This window comes from Talpa occidentalis, unplaced genomic scaffold (assembly GCF_014898055.3).
Source record: "Talpa occidentalis isolate TD23 unplaced genomic scaffold, MPIMG_talOcc4v2.1 talOcc4.13, whole genome shotgun sequence".
Classification (NCBI taxonomy): Eukaryota; Metazoa; Chordata; class Mammalia; order Eulipotyphla; family Talpidae; genus Talpa; species Talpa occidentalis.
Genome location: NW_023601322.1, coordinates 82,145,214 through 82,164,777, shown reverse-complemented (window position 1 = coordinate 82,164,777; position 19,564 = coordinate 82,145,214). Strand labels below are relative to the sequence as shown.

At 40.7% G+C, this 19,564-nt stretch overlaps 1 long non-coding RNA gene across 3 annotated transcripts in view; it reads left to right on the top strand.

Annotated features, from left to right (window-relative positions):
- LOC119242747 (uncharacterized) overlaps window positions 1–19,564 on the top strand; it is a 77,946-nt gene that overhangs the window by 29,428 nt on the left and 28,954 nt on the right. Inside the window, exons 5-6 of one of the 3 annotated variants that reach the window (XR_008551495.1) lie at window positions 12,965–13,052; window positions 13,161–13,335. The exons of 1 other annotated variant lie outside the window; for it this stretch is intronic. This is a non-coding gene — a long non-coding RNA (uncharacterized LOC119242747). Of the gene's footprint in view, window positions 1–12,964; window positions 13,053–13,160; window positions 13,336–19,564 lie in introns of those variants that run through there. One more of the 3 variants, XR_008551497.1, reaches the window with a different exon arrangement.

Genomic DNA, 19,564 nt, shown 5'->3' with positions numbered 1-19,564 from the left:
CGAAAAGGTTTTTCCACCAAGCCCGTGACATTTTTTGCTCAATTGTATTAATTGATGTAGTGACAAGGCACTTGGAAAGATGATGGATACTGATCACTACACCCTTTTTAAGGTTGGGTTATATCTTGCTATTAGCATAAGTACTTGTTTGTGCAAGGAGCAGAGGCAGCCAAGAGAACAAAAGGAGAAGAACTGAAGAAATAAGGCAGCAGCAGCTAACCTGTGCTGGGCACCTGATGGAGGTCAGGCTTTGGGCTGGCAGTAACAATGCCAGGGCCAAGCTGGGGGATGGGTGTTTTGTCAAAATCATGCTCTCACTGTGAACTTACCTCCTCCTTGCCTAGATCTGTGGGCTTTGAGGAGGTTCTGCTTCAGTGTTGAAAACAATTGCTTAGAGCAACCAAGGATTCTAAGAGGTTTCGAACCCTCAGAGCCTGGGGGCACCCTGGGACTAATACTGACTGCCAGGTTATCCAGGCTCGGGAGCTACATTCAGGTTGCTGTTTCTCAGAGTCCACAGTGGCTTGACGCAGTAAACTAGAATGCGTGGTTGATTTGAGCTACTGAGTCATGCAGAATCATCTCGTGTCTTCCTTGGATCATCTCTAGGGTGTAAGTCATCTTGGGTTGTTTGAACTTGACATCCTAAATTCCCAGTGCAAATAAATGAGCTTTCAGTCACACTAGGAAAACTGTTTTAATTAAAACATTTAATTTCATTAGTTTGTGGAGTTCGCTCTTCCTCTTCCTGACATCAAGTACTTTCAATAATTCCAAATGCTGCTCTTGGGCATTGACATTTTGAGATTGACTTCTGTTTCACAAATATTTCAAGAAAGCGTTTTATCAACCTCATCATAGAAGAATTTCCAAAAGAGATCCTGAGTAAAAAGTCAACTTCAATTTTCTAGAACTGTAACAGGGTGGTCCCCAGGAAAGGGGGAGGTTCCCTGCCCCACCCAAGGGAGGATGGAGCTGAGCAGGAAGAGGAGAAGCTGCAGAAGAGACTGAGGAAGGAAGCAGGATGGAGCCAGGAGACCTGGAGGAGGTGCGTGGATCCTAGAGACATGTGAAGAAACTGCGCTTGTCTTTTGGTCGTGGACGGGGTGACACAGATGTGGGTGAGATCCATGGGGAGGTGACCATGGCAGCTTTTATCTTGATGTTGATTTTGCTCTTTTCCTTCCGGGCTTGTCTGGTTGTTTCTGACCCTTTTCTGTGGGTCCCCACTGGAAGATGCTTTAGACTTGTGGCAGGCCTTGGGGCCTTGCTCTGGGCCGATCCCATTTGGATGGACTTTTACCCACGAGGGGACGGGTAACTCTGGATGCTTCATTTAGAAACTAGACTCTTTGCCTTACCTGTATTGTTTCCTAGTTTTATTAAAGTTCCTTCCCATTAAAGTCTCCTATGTTTTGTGTTGATGCGGCGGATGGCAGAACCCACTTAGAATAGGCAGGTTTGCGGGGTTTGGGCTCCCCCTCTCCCTGTCCTATAACAGATTAAATCCGTATAGCCATAGTATTTTTCAGGCATCAGTAGATCCACAAGGCAATATGTGGGGTGTATCTCTAGATGATCTAGTCACAGTGAGTGTCTCATGCTCTGTCTCAGGGAATATCCTTGAATTTATTTATTCATTCATATATCCATTCATTGATTCAACATGTATTATTGAGTACCTGGTAGGTGCCTGGCAACAGGGATGTAATAGTGAGAAAAAATTGGCCTTCTCTACCCTTGTGGATCAGATCATTCAGTCTGGTATGAAAGACAGGTATTAATCATATGATAAACTCAAATACATATGAATTAAATTTTAAATGCCATAAGTACTATAGATGAAATTTAAGTGGTACCTTGAGAGCTTTTAATGGGAAAACTTTAACCGGACTGAGGGTTCATGGAAGACTTCAGCAAGGAGGTAATACCTGAGCTGAGGTTCAGAAACACTGAGTTTGTTACCCATGAAATGAAAGAGGATTGGGAGGGAAGGGGGCAGCTGATGTGGCAAGGAAATTGATGTTGTTCTAGAGACTCAGTAAAACCAGAGTAGTTTAAAATACTGACATATGTCGGTATGTTGTCCTCTTCCACCAGTTTACCTCCTGTTACCCTTTTGTTTTGCTTTTGTCATCTGAGAGTAGTGGTTATAGTTTATCAAAATAATGGTAAAATTCTAGAGGAGCCTTTCACCCAGATTCCTAGAAACACCTGCTGTAGCAAAAGGTAGTCAGAAGAAAGTGAAAGGCAGAGTGCTGGCTGGCTGTGGCTAGGAGACTCCTAGGAGCAGGCTCAGTCAGTCGTGCGCCCTGTTTCACTTAGAAAGAAATTATCCCTATGGTCAGGCAGCACCGACTCTGCATTAACTTCAGTTTGAGAGGAAATACAGATCAATTTAACAATGAAGACATTTGCCAGAGCGTGGGATTCGGCTGCAGTAACATAGAGCCAGGTGGATTGTGTGGGGACTTAAAATGTTTTTATGGGAATAACATTGATTTATAACATCATCTAAGTTTTATGTATACAGTCTTAGAAAGCAGTGTCCGTATAAGCATATTGTCCATAATCATAAGCATTCTACTCTGCTTCCTCATCCCTTTTTCCCTCGCCTCCTGTAACTGTTATTTTGTCCTTGGATTCTAAAAGTTTGTTTTTGGTTTTTTGTTATTGTTCATTCGTTTTGTTTCTTTAATCTTCCACATATAAGTGAAATCATATGATATTTGTTTTTCTCCGTCTGACTTCTTTCTATAAGCTGAATACCCTGTAGGTTCAGTCATGTTGTTGCAAGTGGTAGAATTTCATCTTTGTTTATAGCTGAGTGGTATTCCATTGTGTACATATACCATATCTCCTTTATCCTATCATCTGTCAGTGGGCACTTGGGTTGGTTCCAGCTCTTGGCTATTGTGAAGAGTGCTGTGATTATGGGGAGCTTATGTCTCTTTGATTTAGTGTTTTTGTGTTCTTTGGATAAATACCAAGAAGTGGGGTAACGATCATATGGAATTTTTATTTTGAACTAATTGAAGACTCTACTGTTTTCTATAATGACAGCATTATTTACTCTCCCACCAGCAGTATCCAAAGGTTCCCTTTGCTCCCCATCCTTGCCAATAGTTGTTTCTTACCTTTTTGATAATAGGCATTCTCATAGGTAGGAGGAGCTATCTCCTGTTTTGATATTCATTTCACTGATAAAAAGAGGTGATGAACCTCTTTCCATGTACCTATTGACCATCTATGTATCTTCTTTGGAGAACTATTTATTTAGATCCTGTGCCCAATTTTTAAAAATGTTGTTTTGGTGTTGTATGAGTTCTTCATACATTTTGGATATTAACCCCTTCCCAGATGTATGATTTGCAAATATCTTCTTGGGTGATATTCTTAATGCCATTAGAAAACAAAACAATTTTTGCTTTTGGAAAATAACACATGAAACTGATTATTTCCTTCTAACAACTGAGAATTTTGTGCCTCTCTGTTATAATTAATGAAAATTCAGATACTGTGTTATGAGGTCCTCATCTAGTTAGCTATGACTTTTCACCAGTTATAAAAATTTGTGCTTTTATGAAAAAAAAAAAAAAAGAAAATCAAAACCATGGCTCAGTATCTGTAGATATGCCTGACCCTGGTCCCTGAAAATGCCAAAAATCATGAACTTATCTGATTTCCTCATAACTTCAAGCAAAAATATAAATATTTCTGGGTTGGGAGCTGCCCAAAAGCTCAGTCCCCATGAGGGATCGGAGAGCAGTTCTTTACTTTATGTATAATTTATCCTCCAAATTCCCCCTCACATCCCCTCTTTCCAGCACTATAACTAAAATTGCCTACTTGTTTAATTGGTGGGGACGGGGGGTGAGGGGGGTGTTGTTCCATAGCTTTTTAATTCCTACGTATGTTCTGAGACTGTGTTTTATATATCTCTTTTGTCCAGTCCTGGAATACAGTTTGAACTCTCAGCAAGTATATGATTCACTTATGACTGTATCTAAATTTTTGGTAAAGAAACAGACAAGGAATCTCCTCCAACCAAGGAGAACCAATCCGTTTGAAACAATTATTATATAACAACTTTTATAGAAGAAGGAGGGTAATTCTCATAATTATCATTTCATAATATGACACCAGGTTGCCTCAATCCTGGGGGGTGGGAATCGTGGGAGTTGGCCCAGGTGGATGGTAGGTCAAGAGGACGCTTGTCTCCCCCTGATCGCCTGGAGACCGGCCCTCCTACTGCTAGGATTGCTGGCTGAGCCAGACTCAGGAGCCAGGCCTCTGGCCCACAGGATCTGACTCCAAGAGTCTTGGGTCAGGAGTCTGCAGCCCTCCACCATTGATCCAATCAAAACATGTTTTCTCATAGAGATGAGCTCTTTCCTGCAAACAGAAAAGAGAGCCCACTAAGAAAGGCTATACAAGAAGGATTCAGCTGACTTCAGGATATTGTGTTGGGAAGTAGATGACTATTTTCTTCTGTGTCATTTGCCCAGATAAACAGTCAAGTCTCCCACTCCTATGATCCTTGTTTCAGCCTAAGCCATGAATGCCTGCAGGGAGCTTTCCTTTTCTGTGCCTTCATCCATTGCAGCTCTGTGCTGCTTTTCCTTAGCCTTCCTTCTCGTCCCTAATCCAGTGTTTCCCTTGAGCCTGTCCCCTGGTTAAGGAAGATTTCCCATATCTTCACTTACTTCCCTGAATGTCTGTCCCCTGCTGGTCTTCTCGAAGACTCATTTTCACCTAGGTTCACAGCTCCGAGGAAAAGACACTTATTTCTTATGCCACACTTATCTGAGGGTCAAGAGCATCCTCAGGATTCTCAGAAATCTTTCCTCCCTCGTGTTAAAGCCTTTGCATAGTTGACATAGCAGTATGGCTTTGCTCTCCTACACCCCCTCTCACTGTTGCCAAATACTGACCTGCCAATCGCTTGTCTTGTTCACTTCAATTTTGGTGTCTGGCTTAGCTGCTTCTTTTTCATACCAGGTCCACTTACCACACAAAATAATGTGGGTGTCTAGGAAACAAAGCACCCACTTCTTGGCCTTGTGGCTCCTTTGTGTCCTTATCTCAAATGACCTTATTTCCAGCAGGCCAGCATATTCTGCCTCCTGTTTCCATGGCTATAGCCTGGAATCACCCAGAATTTCACTGCCTCTAAAGTCAAATATTCCCACACTTTTTTGTGACCTTCAGCTTCTTTCCTCTCAGTCTTCAGATCACTTACTCTCACAGCCCTCGTTCCCAACTCTTAGAGATTCCGCATTGTTCAACCTATAATTTCACCTTTAAGTCCTTAGTTTGTCATCTCACATACACTCTTTTTTTTTAAAGATTTATTTATTTATTTATATAAGCACTGGGTACAGTCAGAAGTGAGGGAGGGTGAGAGAATTCGCCAGAGCCAGAGCGTGGAACAGAACAGGCAGACTGGCGAAATACACTGCTGAGGGGAGCAGCGGGTGCGGCAGGAGAGGTCTGTCGCACGATGTGGGACCCTCGCCAGTGGCCAGGGATTGAACCAGTGCTTCAGAGGCTGCGGGCAGCTTCACAGCCCAGTGCTCCACTGCTGCGCCACTGGGGAGGCCCCTCACATACACTCGTGCAATAACATTAACTCCTGTGCCTTATTCCATTACTTGCTCTGGAATAGCCCAGACATTTTATTGATATGTCCACCTTCTTGGTACCTACTGAGGTCACTGATCTGATGGGAGAAAATAACACAGCCATGCAGAATGGGTTCTCTCTGGAAGGGTGATCTGAAAGATAGACTCATTGGCTGACATAGTAGCTTCAATTATTCTTTGTGAAAGAGAATCAGAATGCCAGTCTGCTGGGAAGGGGGACTCTAAAAGCATATATTACTTTACCTTTGTGGTTCTCTCGTGGGTATAGTTTTGCACGCCAGGGACATGTGGCCTATCTGAAGATAGTTTTGATTGTCCAGTCTGGCTTGGGGATGGGGTGGAGGAGTGGGGGGTGGTAGTATTAGTATTTAATGAGTAATGAGTAGACATCCAGTGTGCTGCTAAATCTCCAACAGTGCACAGGACAGCCCTCCACCACAAAGAATTATCCAGTTAAAATGTCAAAATTGTTAGGTAGAGGGAAACTGCTTTGCATCATACTGAAAAAAAAAATCAACAAAACTCACAAGAGAATGTGAGGTGGAGAAGCTGATGGCACCACACATTGGATAACATTGTGAACCCCAAATTCTACCTTCAAACAGTGCTCATTGTCTATTGCAGTGTGTGTAGTCTACACGATACACCGCATACCTGGAGAAGATAGCATGACGGCAGATTGCTGCCTTTACCCTGGAGGCCTGCTTCATCATCCAGCTGTTGTGGGGGAAGCCCACCTAGTGTTCACTTTGGCTGCGTGGTGGAGAAAGGATAATCTTTTTTCTTGGAGTAGATGAAAATTGCCTCAGACTCTCCCATTCTCTGTAATGCATACTTTCAGTGTCCTTCACAGTTATTTTCATTTAAAACACAATTGTTTAGGGCCTCCTCGGTGGCACAAGGGGTGAAGACGCAACCTATGACGCTATCCGCAGCCTCTGCAGCACAAGTTTGATCCCCAGCCAGGGAGCTACCCACATGGCACAGCAGACCTCTCCTGTCTTGCCCACTGCTCCCCTCAGCAGTATGTTTCAGTCAGTCTGCCTGTTCTGTTCCCCACTCTGTCTCTGGTGAATCCTCTCATGTCCCACACCTCTGGCCTGTACCCCAGCTCTTGAATGCATAAATAAATAAATCTTTTAAAAAATAAAATGAAACACAATTGTTTAGCAAGTTTTAGTTCTGGATGGTATAGCAAACCCCTTTTTTTCCTCCTGTGGAGATGCCCAGACACTGCCTGATTTCATTTCTCGAGGGTGAAATTGTAGCTGGGAAAATGTTCTCTGACCACTCCACTGACAGAGGCTCTCTCAGTGAAGAGAGGAATTTCTCAGAGCAGATATGAGACTAAGAGTCTTGGAAATAATTTATTTGAAAATATGAAAGTAGCCCAGAATATGAGCTCACTCTTGGAAGCCTACAAAAAGAAACAGAATTGACTATTATGCTCTTCGTGTGCCATTTTCGGCCTTCCAGGAGCTCAGCTGAAGATCACAAGAAATCAGACATAGAGAAATTTTACAAAGAAAAACAGGAAGAAAAGAAAACCTGTCCAATCCATGGCCTCTTGCCTGAACTGATGCTGGCAGGAAAGGAACAGGAGATTCTACTGAAAGCAATTTCACTGCCAGTTAATAGTTCTGGGAAAGATGAGTTGAAAAGGATCAACAGGATTGAGAAGTAGAGGTGATCTCTAGATTTCTTTTTTTTTTTTTTGTAAAGATTTATTTATACAAGAGTTGGGCTACTGTCCAGATGTGTGGGAGGGTGAGAAGATTCACCAGAGACAGAGTGGGAAACAGAACAGGCAGACTGACGAAATACACTGCTGAGGGAGCAGCGGGTGAGGCAGGAGAGGTCTGCTCACCATGTGGGTTGCTCCAAGGCTGGCCGGGATGGATCCGGCACTGCAGAGGCTGCAGACAGCTTCACAGCACTGCGCTCAGCCGCCTGCGCCGCCAGGGAGGCCCCTATCTCTATATTTCAAGTGTGTGTCACTCCATCTACCCCATTGCAAATAATCATGCGGTGACATGGGAGTTTTGTAGAAGTATCTAAAGAAAGAATAAGGAGAATTGACAATTATAAGATGACATTTTTTGGTTTATGGATTGTTTGGAAACCAGGTACAGCCTTAGAACTTAACATAATGGTCCATTACAACAATTACAGTTTAATATTGAAATTATAGAATGTCTCCCTCAACTACAGCTAATGTAGGTTTCATTTACAAGGAAGAAACCCATATCGGTTTCCTATAGAAACCTGGCTTCCATTCCTGGCAGACATCCCAGAACAGTCTCTCCGTTTGAGCTTCTATTATGTAAGGAAATTCACAGACAGAAGGGAATGCGTTTGAAACTCCAAGAATAAGAACAAACTAAGGGTCTTTTAACTTTCTTTTGCCATTTAAATCTTCATGAGATTCAAGAAAAGGATCTGCCTTCTTTCTTAATGGCCACTGGAGAAAGAGTCCCAATTTGGAAGTTGGAAAACATGGGCATACATTGTGCTACTGACACTGTGACCTTGACAGGTAAGCCTGACATCAGTGAGGCAATGAGCCTCAGATTTCTTTTTGTGTACCTGCCTGTCTTGCCTCACATAACGGGAAATAAATGCAATCACCAAAATAAAATCCTTTTGCCTTTTTGAAAAGCCAGATGCCATGGTAGAAAGACTTTTTAGATAATTTCCTCTACTGTGATAGGCTTCGATTTGAGGAAAAGAGGCAAAAACTGCCTCTCCCACAGTGTGCCTTCACTCACATTCAATACTCCAGGCTTCCTGTTTTGATTGTTCCCGTTGATCCGAAAAATAAAGTGCAACGTCCCATTCTTAGATGCAGGAAAAAGAAAAGACCACGCAGTTGAGAAACACGCTTGAGGAGCCTTCAGCTTGCAGAGCTCCGGCCTCGAGTAATAGACCACAATGTTTACATGATTCACTACAGCTTTGACACTCTTCACAAATCAAGTCTGATTGGGTTTCTCATTGAAGCGATCTGACAGCCTAACCATGCCGCCTCCTGGGGCTGACTGTTCTTTTTTGCCCCCCTCTCTCGTAACAGATAAAAACAAGCCCAGAAAACAAGACAGTTTGGAAATGGTAGTCTCCAAACTTAGTTTTCTTTTTTATTTATTGTCATGCAGTTGCTTCTTTAACCCGCTCTATTGATCTTGAGTGGGAGGTGGAGGCGCTTGGCTGGGAGGGGAGCACCACTCAGAGTTGGGTATCTGTGCTTTGGTCCCCTGGGAAAGAAATAAATAGCCCCAACCTAGAAGAAGGGGGGACGAGGGTAAAAAAAATCCCGGAAGATTGACTGGTTTGCAAGGGATCCCAGTGGATTCCTGCTTACACCAGAGCATCATTTAAGCCTATGTTCTTCCATCTACCTTGTTTGCAGTAAATAGCTGCCCATTATATCAGGTCAGACAAGTGCCGGGGCGTCACAGCTCAGTGGCCGTGATCTGCCCGCAGAGCAGCCAGAGAGATCCCCCAGAGAGCAAGTGCGTGTGTCAAGTTCTGGAGCCGTCAAGGTTCTAAGCGACAGCTTATCTTGAGGGTTTAAAACATGCAAGCTGTCCCTGCTTGCTTCTCCCCCCCTCCCCCATCACACTCACTTCTTTCCCTCCGCCCACTTATTCACCCCCACCCAGTCTTTTTCCTCTTGACAATCTGCTTGAAAGAAGACAGATGCTGGAGTAGTTTTCCTTAAGTCGGCCCTAATTCCGTAAGGTGCAATCTACCAAACGCAACTCTGTCCATCTTTTGAAAAGGCTGAGATCCTGAGGCAGCCCATTTATTATTTGTCTTGACACTAACACAAATATTTTCAGATGGGTTAGAGTCTGTCACTTTACTATCCTTATGTTCTTTGCCCTCAATAAATAAGACACATTAAGGTTCTTAAAGGCAAACAAAGAACTGTATCCTGGGTACCATTTGTCCTGCAGTTGCCATGTTTAATTGAACATTTTATAGCACTCTAATGCCATGTCAGGTTCTTAATGTGACATGTGTTCTTCTCTTACATTATCAGGGGCTAAGAACACTGTAGAATCTTCCTTGGATTCATGTGTATGAGAAAAAAGATTTATCCTGTGCACTTCGCTGAATCATTTATGAGTTGCCTTATCTCACCCAAGCAATTTTATAACTTGTAAATGGCCCCTCTGGTCCACTGTCTGGATTTTGTTTACTTTAAAATCCCAGAATAGTATGACTATTTCCAAGATAGCCAGCTAAATTTTGCTGCAGTACAGACCTACCATGCATCTGTCCTGTATTTTCCATTTATTAGTTCCCAGATAGGCCTGGAACCAGTGGTGGGGGTGGGTGGCTGATGTCTAGCTTTGGGGCTGCGTGCACCTCTAGTGTAAAGGAAAGAGCAGAGGTGTCTGTTAAACATCATAAAACCATCATAGTGTTCAGCAATTATCTTTAGAAAATCTAGAGTCTAGGTCAGAACCTCCAGCTGCTTACATTCCAGCAAAAGTCAGCCCTGTCTCAAGATGATGCCCACTCCAAACCCACAATGACAAAGGGTAGGATGCTGGTTATACCAACAAGAGAGTACCTATGTTTGAAAGAATACGTAAGTGTGCAAGGTGGGTGATTAAAGGAGAATTGTGGTGAGATGGCTGGGCGGTGAGTCCTTGAGCAAGAGAGCTGCCTTCTTGGTGACTAAATTCCTGTTGGGGGCACAGACCTGGGCTCCACATAGCGGGCTACTGACTGGTTGGCCAGTCAGCACAATTCCATCCCATTGCAGACATGGGCAGAACGACTTAAACCTTTTTCAGAGGTGACCTACGCAGACAATGTGGTTCTCCCCTGCACATGACAGTGTCATATTGTCCTGAATATTCCGAGTGTTTCTGTGTATTTCTGGCAGTAAATACAAGACAAGATTTGTTTCTGATGTTTATTTCAGAATGTCCATGCTAACTTTCAAAACTCATGTAATATATAAAAAAAGAAGATGGTCTGTGTTTTGGATCAAAAGCATTTATTTACTTTTTCAAAAATTACCTTTAAAATGAAACTTCTCTGAAGAGGAAATGCAAATGGCCAACAGACATATGAAAAAATGTTCAACATCACTTGTAATCAGGGAAATGCAAATCAAAACTACCATGAGATACCATCTCACACCAGTGAGAATGGCACATATTAAAAAAACTAGCAACAACAAATGTTGGCGAGGTTGTGGAGAAAAAGGAACTCTTCTGCACTGTTGGTGGGAATGCAAACTGGTCCAACCACTATGGAGAGCTGTGTGGAGATTTCTGGACCTACTAAACATAGAGCTTCCATATGATCCAGCAATTCCACTCCTAGGTATTTACCCAAAGGACACAGAAACATCAATTCCGAAGAACACCTGCACCCCTATGTTTATAGCAGCACTATTTACAATAGCTAAGCTTTGGAAACAGCCCAAATGCCCAAAAATAGATGACTGGATCAAGAAGATGTGGTACATATACACCATGGAATATTACTCAGCATTCAAAAAAGATAAACACATGCAATTTGCAGCAACATGGATGGCGCTGGAAGGGATCATGCTCAGCGAAATAAGCCAGAAAGAAAAAGAAAAATACTGGATGGTCTCACTCATAGCAGGAATCTAGAAAACTTAAATAAGGGATCAGGAAAATGAATAACTATAAGAAAGTGAAAATCAAAATCAACAAAAAACTATGAACCAGAGACACTTTTTGGGGGGTGGGGGCCGGGAGGGGAGGGATTGGGGTCAGAATGGGGCATGTGCAGTTGTATGGGGGAATATAAAAATAAAATTTATTATTTTAAAAAAATAAATAAATAAATAAATTTAAGATGGTAAAAAAAAAAATTCAATCATAAGTCAAACATTGGAAAGAATTTTTTTTTTTATTGTTTTCCATGGTAGGCAGTGCAGCATTGAGAATGGGATCTGGAATTCATTGCTTTGTTGTTTTACTCTCAGGTCTCAGTCTACTTATCTGTAAAATGGAAAAAAAATGGAGTTTTTATTGTGAACCTTGCTATAATGATTAAATATGAAATGCCTAAAGCAGTACCTAAAACATTCATAAGCACTAATTGCTATAATTTTTGTTGTTTTCCTTACTATCACATTCATTTAAATTTGATTTGTGAAACCCCAGAAAAGACTGTATAAAATGTGGCAGACGTTTTGTCTCTGTCTTTTTCTATAACTTTCCATCACAGATCATGGTAGTGGCACAAATATTTATTGAGTGCCTACCGCGACAAATATTGTGAGAAATAACTAGTGAGCTGGCAAATACTCCAGGTGAATAGTTGTGAGATTTAGATTTACAACGGAAAACCTCATTCCTCGAGTTCATACAAAGCCTTCTCGTAGAGTTTTAAGGTGTGTGTCTGTGTGTTGGTGGGGGGAGGGGGTGTTCTGGATTTTATCCATCTATAGTTCACCCTCCTGGGAAACCCACAAAAAAAATAGTGACAAATGACCCAGACAGTTTGATCCAAGGGCTTACTCCATTCTTACAGCTTTCTTTAAATGTCTACCAGTAACCTTGTAAAAACAGTGTTACATCTTTTCTTAATTGAATTCACCATAAAGGACTACCGGCAGACCATCCTTATCCCTCCACCCTCTCAGTCACTGTAGAAGCCTCTGTTATTAAAATATTTCTTACAGATGGGTAATTTATATCACACCTATAATAAATCTTTCCATTTTCCCTAGGATGCAAATGTGAGAAACATCAAAGAAATTCAATTATAAAAACCTATTTTCATTCGGTTAAGGACACAGGAAAATTTATTATGGGTTGTTATTTACCATGTTTCACATGAGCATAAATGAATTCAATTTCAATCAAAGTATCTGTCCTAATAGGTTTTGACTAGACTAAACCCAAGCATGATGGTCTGAGAAGATGCAAGCAGTACTACAAGTATGCTAAAGAAATCTATTGCTAAAAATCTTACAAAAATAAGTTGGCTACCTAGACACATTTAGGGTTTGGTCCTGGGCCTGCTTATTTAAGCAGGAGAGTGATGACATAAATGGAAGACTTAAAGCGTTGTCCACTTTAACAACCTAGTCTTATCTGAAAAGAGGTGTGAGAAGGGCCACTCTGCTAGGTAGGTACCCATGAGTTTCTCAGAGATTTCTGTATTGTTTCTCTTTCTCAAGCTCTGTTCTGCATAACTGGATATACTTGGGCATCTTGATGTATATGGGGCTTGCCTTCTTTGTCATAAGATGGATTCTGTATGAACCAGTAGGACATCCTTTCTCTTAAAGGCCTCTTCCCTCTGTTTATGTATTTTAGGAGGTAGCTTCATAGAGTTCTCACCACCCCCCTATAGGGACTGAATGAAGTGTGAGAGGGAAGCTGCTCCAGATGAAGTACAAAGCAGGTTTGTACAGCACCCCCATATCCCCTGTGGGGGGCTGCAATTTGGAGAGAGAATATTGCCATAATCTCTTACAAGTTAATGTTATTTTCTGATTCATGACTCTGGTAGATACTTAACTTCACCCCCTGCATCTGCTATAGAGGTGTTATTGTCCAAAAGAACTGTGCAAGAATCATTTGAGCTGTGTGAAGAACAAAAACTGAAACATGTAAGTGCCTACTAACAGGAACATGAATGATTAAATTGTAGCAATTGGTACAGTGGATTATTACAAAGTGGTGAGAAGGAGCAAACCATATCTGCATGCAGTAACAATATTGAAAACAACATGAAAAAAAATCACAGAAAATTACATATATATATTATATAGTTATAATACTATTATATGTCAGTAGTAATTTTTATTAAAGCCACATTACATTATAACATTATATAAGTTTCAGTTGTGCATCATTAAAAATTGACGTGTGTATATATTACTTTAAGTGAACTAATAAAAGTTCAGTGCTAACTTTCCCCATACAATTGACCCCTTTTATCTGATTTACACACTCACCCTTCCCCTTTCCTTCTGGTAACCATTAATTGGTCTCATAGTCTAAAAGTCTATTTTAGCTTGTCCATTTGTTTGTTGTCTCTATATACCACATGAGAAAATATACAGTGTTTGTCTTTCTCCAGCTCACTTATTTCACTAAGAAAAATGCCTTCTAGGTCCATCGAGTTGTTGCAAATGGCATAATTTTATCTGTTGATAGCTGAGTAGTATTCCATTTTGTACATATGCCACATCATCTTTATCCACTCCTCTGTCAGTGGGCACTTATGTTGTATCCAGCTGTTGGCTATTGTAAATAGTGCTGCAGTGAATATGGAGTGTATATATTTCTTTGAATTAGTGTTTTTATATATTCCAAGTGAAGAGCCAAGGGGGATAACTGGAATTGGTAATGTTTTTATAAAGTTCAAAATACGCAAAAACAAAACAGCATTTACCTCCAGGAGTTGGATGTGAGGTGCAGGTGAAGTCGGTGCAGATATCATTTACCTCCAGGAGATGACATGTTACGAGAGGAGCAGCTAAGTAGTACTCGTAATTGGTGTGGTCTTCAGCTGAGTATTATGTGTGCAAAAGCTTATTTTATTACTATGAAAAAGCACATAATAAGAAATAAAATCCCATCTTTTAAAAATCCTTATCTAAAACAAAGGGTCAGTGGACTCCAACTCAAACCAGATAGAGGGTTGGGTTATAACACATGGTACTATTTCAGTTTATCTGCAGGTCTTGCTTTAAATTTGCCAGAGTTATTTATAGGCCTGTTTCACATCTATCATAGGTCATGAATGAACTTCCGTGGGTCACATTTACTTGATAAAGCTTGCAGGAACAATCTAAAATTGTCATGCTTAAAATATCACGTGGAATTGTACATATTCCCATTTGGGATCTCAGTAGTGTGTCCTTCCTTCTCCAAAGGGATTTCACAGATCTTTGCATGCACACTCAGATTTAAGGAGGTATGCATAATGGCAAACCTACAGTCTTTCATGCTGGTGAATTCCCACAGTAATTCTCTCATGAAAAATCTTTGCAATTTTCTTCTACTTCAAAGCAGAGTCTTTAACCTATTTTTATTTCTCAATAGCTGGGAACGTGGAAGAGTTTATATGCGTTTAGGGTTTTGAACTCTGGAGAAAGACTTTATTTATCAAATGTGTGAGGACTTACAAGAATGAACACATCTTCATTCCTCATTTGTCGTAGACATATAACATTGAAAAATGAAAAATAGGGAAGAAGAAATATGCTTAGTAATTCTTAATCATTTCACAACATATAATAAAAAATGTTTGCTCTTCTCATCCAGAACTTTGGAAATTTCATTATATTAAAAAAAAAAGCCAAAATAAAAAGATGATAGAGTGAAAGTTCTGAAAAGGATCTTGTAGATCCTGATGGAGTCCTACTGTTACAACTGTAGTATTTCTACCCAGTGATTAGAAAATCACATTAGGAGAGAAATTACTGGCTCTAAAAATCCATTGACCTCATAGCTGTTCCTCAGAGGTAGTCAAAGCATCCCACAAGTTTCTCTTATTGATCGTTGTTCCCTGGTGCACCCGTGGGAACAGAACAGTAAAGAAATGTTTTGATCAGAGAAAGAATGACCTTTTATATGAAAGTGTATTAATGCTGTGTTACATGGAAATAACTAACTGTAAGGATAACAAAGAGAAGGATAAAGCCTTATTATTTTGTAACCCTTAGGGAAGTGGGCATTTTTATACTTTTCTACAAAATCAGGGCTTGGTAAAATACTTGAGGTTGGCTTTGCAATGTTGTGTTCTTGATTGGAGTAAGGTTTAATGTTATCACATAGCCAATGAAACACACATGCCAACATGGGGTCATGGGGCCTTAAGTGTGCTTCTCTGCGATGCCTCCAGGAGATGGGGAACCCACGGTGACAGTGAGGACAGCATCCAGCTTAGATGTGCTAGCCACCATGCTCTGTATTTGCCCCTACTTTATCTCCCTCCTTGCACCAACATTCTCAAGTGGCCACAGTTGATAGCTGAGGAGTCTAGGCTCAGACTATTAACATGACACAGCAGGAATGTAGCAGAATCCATTTCTGTGCCATCAGCAGGTTTCCAACCGTGTCAGTGACAGGTGGGTGTTCAAAGGACCTGTGGTCGATCTTATAGAAGAATAAAGAAATTTGAAGCACACCTAATATGAGTAATTACTCAATAACTCCTTAATAAGAACCCAGGGGAAGGAAGGCAGTTAGCTGTTGGCAAAGGAGCTTTTGGTGAAGGGTGGATGAGGCTTGTGCACATGTGAAGGTGTGCTGTTGTCCTCCAACAATTATATAGTTGTGTAAATAGTTGACAAATTAATAAAATTTGGGAATTGAGGGAAGAAAGTAAGAACTAGTTTCTACACCAAGGCATTGGCAACAGTGAAATTAAAAGCCATGACTGAAGGTAATTGTGTATGAGCATTTTTCAGCTTGAGTTTATTAGCATTTGCATCCAAATCTGGCTAGCTTTTTCCTTGTCAAAGGATTTTATCTTCTCTTAAGCATTTCTTGATGTTTGCAGTTTACTCTGTTAATCAACAATTTCATTCAACAGATTTAATCAGATGGTAGGACAAATATGACAGCTCAGTAGAGCAACATGTTTCCAATGAAATACCTGCATGTACTTGAATCTATCGTCTTCAGCTCACCCACCCTGAGTGTCTGGTGTTGACAATCAGCATGAATCATGGATTACACACACAACGCAGGACATGCTCTTCTAATTCCCCAGTGACAGAACAAAGCTAAAAGTTATTATCACCCTGGAGAATAGACTCAAGTCCACAGACATTAAAGAACCATTTGGTCATTCAAACAGCTGAGTAGACCTCAAAAAATAAATTAGAAGTTATTGTGTACTTGCAAGGTAGCAGATGTTTCTCTGAATTCTTCAGCTATAATTTAGTCGAAGAACCAAATATTATAATTCACAGGGATAAAGAGTGTGGACTCAGGAGCCTCACACCCTGGTTTCTAGCCCCAGCTCTGTTGTTGCCAATATATACAACCTTTGGAAGTAATCGAAACTTTCTGTGCCTCAGTTTTCTCATCTGTAAAATGGAGGGAATGATATTCCCTGTCTCGTGGGCTTATCATGAACATAATGCCTACCTAGGAATTGCATTAGTGTGAGTCACATAAGGGCTACATACAAGTTTTGCTATCACAGTCCTATCTCATTTTATTGCACCTGGCTTTATTCACTTCTCAGATAATTGGGTTTTTTACAAATTGAGGGTTTGTGACAATCCTGCCTCAAGCAAATCTGTTGCCACCATTTTTCCAGCAGCCTCTCCTCACTTTGTGTCTCTGTCACCTTTTGGCCATTCTCACACCGCTTCAAACTTGTCATTATTATATCTTTTCTTGATATGTGTGATTAGTAATCTTTGATGTTACTATTACAGTTATGTAGGTGCACCACGGACTGCACCCATATATGATGATGATCTTAACAGCTAAATGTTGTGTATGTTGTCACTGCTCTACCAACTGGCCATTCCCTCTGTCCCTCTGCTCTCCTCAGCCCTCTGTATTCCTTAAGATAAAACAATATTGAAATTAGGCCAGTGAATAACAGTGTCCTCTTAGTAGTCCTTAGTGTCCTGCAGTGTCCTCTTAGTAGTCAAGTGAACGGAGGAGTTGCCTATCTTTCACTTTAAATCCAAAGCGAGAAATGACTATGCTTGGTGAGGAAGGCATGTTGAAAGCTGAGATAGGCCAAAACTGCAGGCTTCAAGTACCAGTTAGCCAGGTTATGAATGCAAAGGGAAAATTCTTGAAGAAAATGAAAAGTGCTAATGCTCCAGAGAACACACAGATAGTAAGAAAGTGAAACAGCCTGACTGCTAATACGGAAAACGTTTTAAACCAGATACAACATTCTTTTAAGCCAAAGACTAATGCAGAGCGAGTTCCTAAGTCTCTTCAATTCTGTGAAGGTTGAGAGCAGGCCAGATGCTGAACCTCCCTAACTTAAAAGTACAAGGTTTTCAGTGTTATTGAAATAGCCTTATATTGGAAAAAGATGCCATTTGAACTTTCCTAGCTAGAGAAAAGTCCATGCCTGGCTTCAAAGCTTCAAAGGTCAGGCTAACTTCTTGTTAGGGGCTATATAGCCAGTACCCATTTATCATTCCAGAAATCCTTGGGTCCTTAAAAATTATGCTTGATCTACTCTGCCTGTGCTCTATAAATGTGATAACAAAGCCTGGATGACAGCACAACTACTTTCAACATGGTTTACTAAATATTTTAAGTCTGCTTTTGACACCGATAACTCAGAAAAAAATTATTTCTTTTTAAATATTACTGCTCATTGACAATCCAAGAGTTCTGATGGAAATGTACAGAATGAATATTATCTTCATGTCTGCTAACACAGTATCTATTTAGCAGCTGATGGGTGAAGGAGTAATTTCAACCTTCAAGTTTGTTTTTTTTTTAATTAAAAAATGTGTTTTGTAAGGCTGTAGCTGCCATAGATAGTGATTCCCCTAATAAATCAGGGCAAAATAAACTGAAAAGCTGTAAAGGATGCCATTAAGAACTTTCTTGACTATTGGGAGGTCCAAATATCAACATGAATAGGAGTTCGAAGAGAATGATCCCAACCCTAATGGACGATTTTGAAGGATTCAACACTTCAGGGGAGGAAGCTACTGTTGATATAATGGATATAGCAAGACAACTGTAATTAGCAGTGGAAGCTGAAGATGTGACCAAATGGAAGATGTGGAGTTGCTTCTTATACATGAGCAAAACAAGTGGTTTCTTTTTTGTTGTTTAAACTTTTTTTAAGATTTATTTATTTATTTATACAAGCACTGGGTACAGTCAGAAGCACAGGAGGGTGAGAGAATTCACCAGAGCCAGAGCGGGGAACATAACAGGCAGACTGACAAAATACACTGCTGAGGGGAGCAGCGGGCAGCAGGAGAGGTCTGCGCTCCATGTAGTACCCTCACCCGGCCACTGGGGGTCAAACTGGTGCTGCAGAGGCTGCGGGCAGCTTCGCAACCCAGTGCTCAATCTCTGCGCCACCAGGCAGGCCCAACAAGTGGTTTCTTAAGATGGAAACTAGTCCTATGAACAATGGTGTGAGCATTGTTGAAATTACAAGAAAAGATTTAGAATATTACATACACTTGGTTGATAACACAGCGGTAGGGTTTGAGAGAATTGACTCTAATTTTGAGCATTCTCTTATAGGTAAAGTGCTATAAAACATCACGTTCTACAGAGAAATCTTTCATGAAAGAGTTCGTTGGCAAACTTCATTGTTGCCATATTTTAAGAAATTGCCACCTCCAAATTCAGCAACTCATAGCCTGGTCAGTTAGTAGACATCAGTGTGGTGGCAAGACCCTCTAAGCAGCAAAAGATTATAGTTCTCTAAAGGCTCAGTTGATGTTTAGCATATTTCAGCAATAAAACATTTTTAATTAGGGTAAAGATTTTTTTTTTAGACATAGTGTTGGACACTAAATAAACCACAGTTTAGTGTGAACATAAATTTTATATGCACTGGAAAATAAAAATCTGTGATACTCTCTTTACTGTGGTGGTCTGAACTGAACCCATGCTATCCGGAGGTGTTCTTGTATTAATAATGCAGCCAAATGTTACATTTACAGAAAGAGATCCATGAAACTAAGTTTTCCACAAAGTGGCAGCTGCAAAGATGTTTATCCACAAAGTTTCTAATCCTCTGTGCTCTGATGAAGCTTTTCCTGTTCAGTACTTAAGGGAAAAAAAATTCAGCTTTCTGACCTCAACTCCTCATTCATCCATTTAACCAATATTTATTGAATATCTACTATGTATTTGTCCCAGAGTGAATCAAACAATACTTTTTGGAGGAAGCAATGCCTGGCCTTAATTTTAAAAGAAACAGAGGATGTAGCCAGGCAAAGCTCT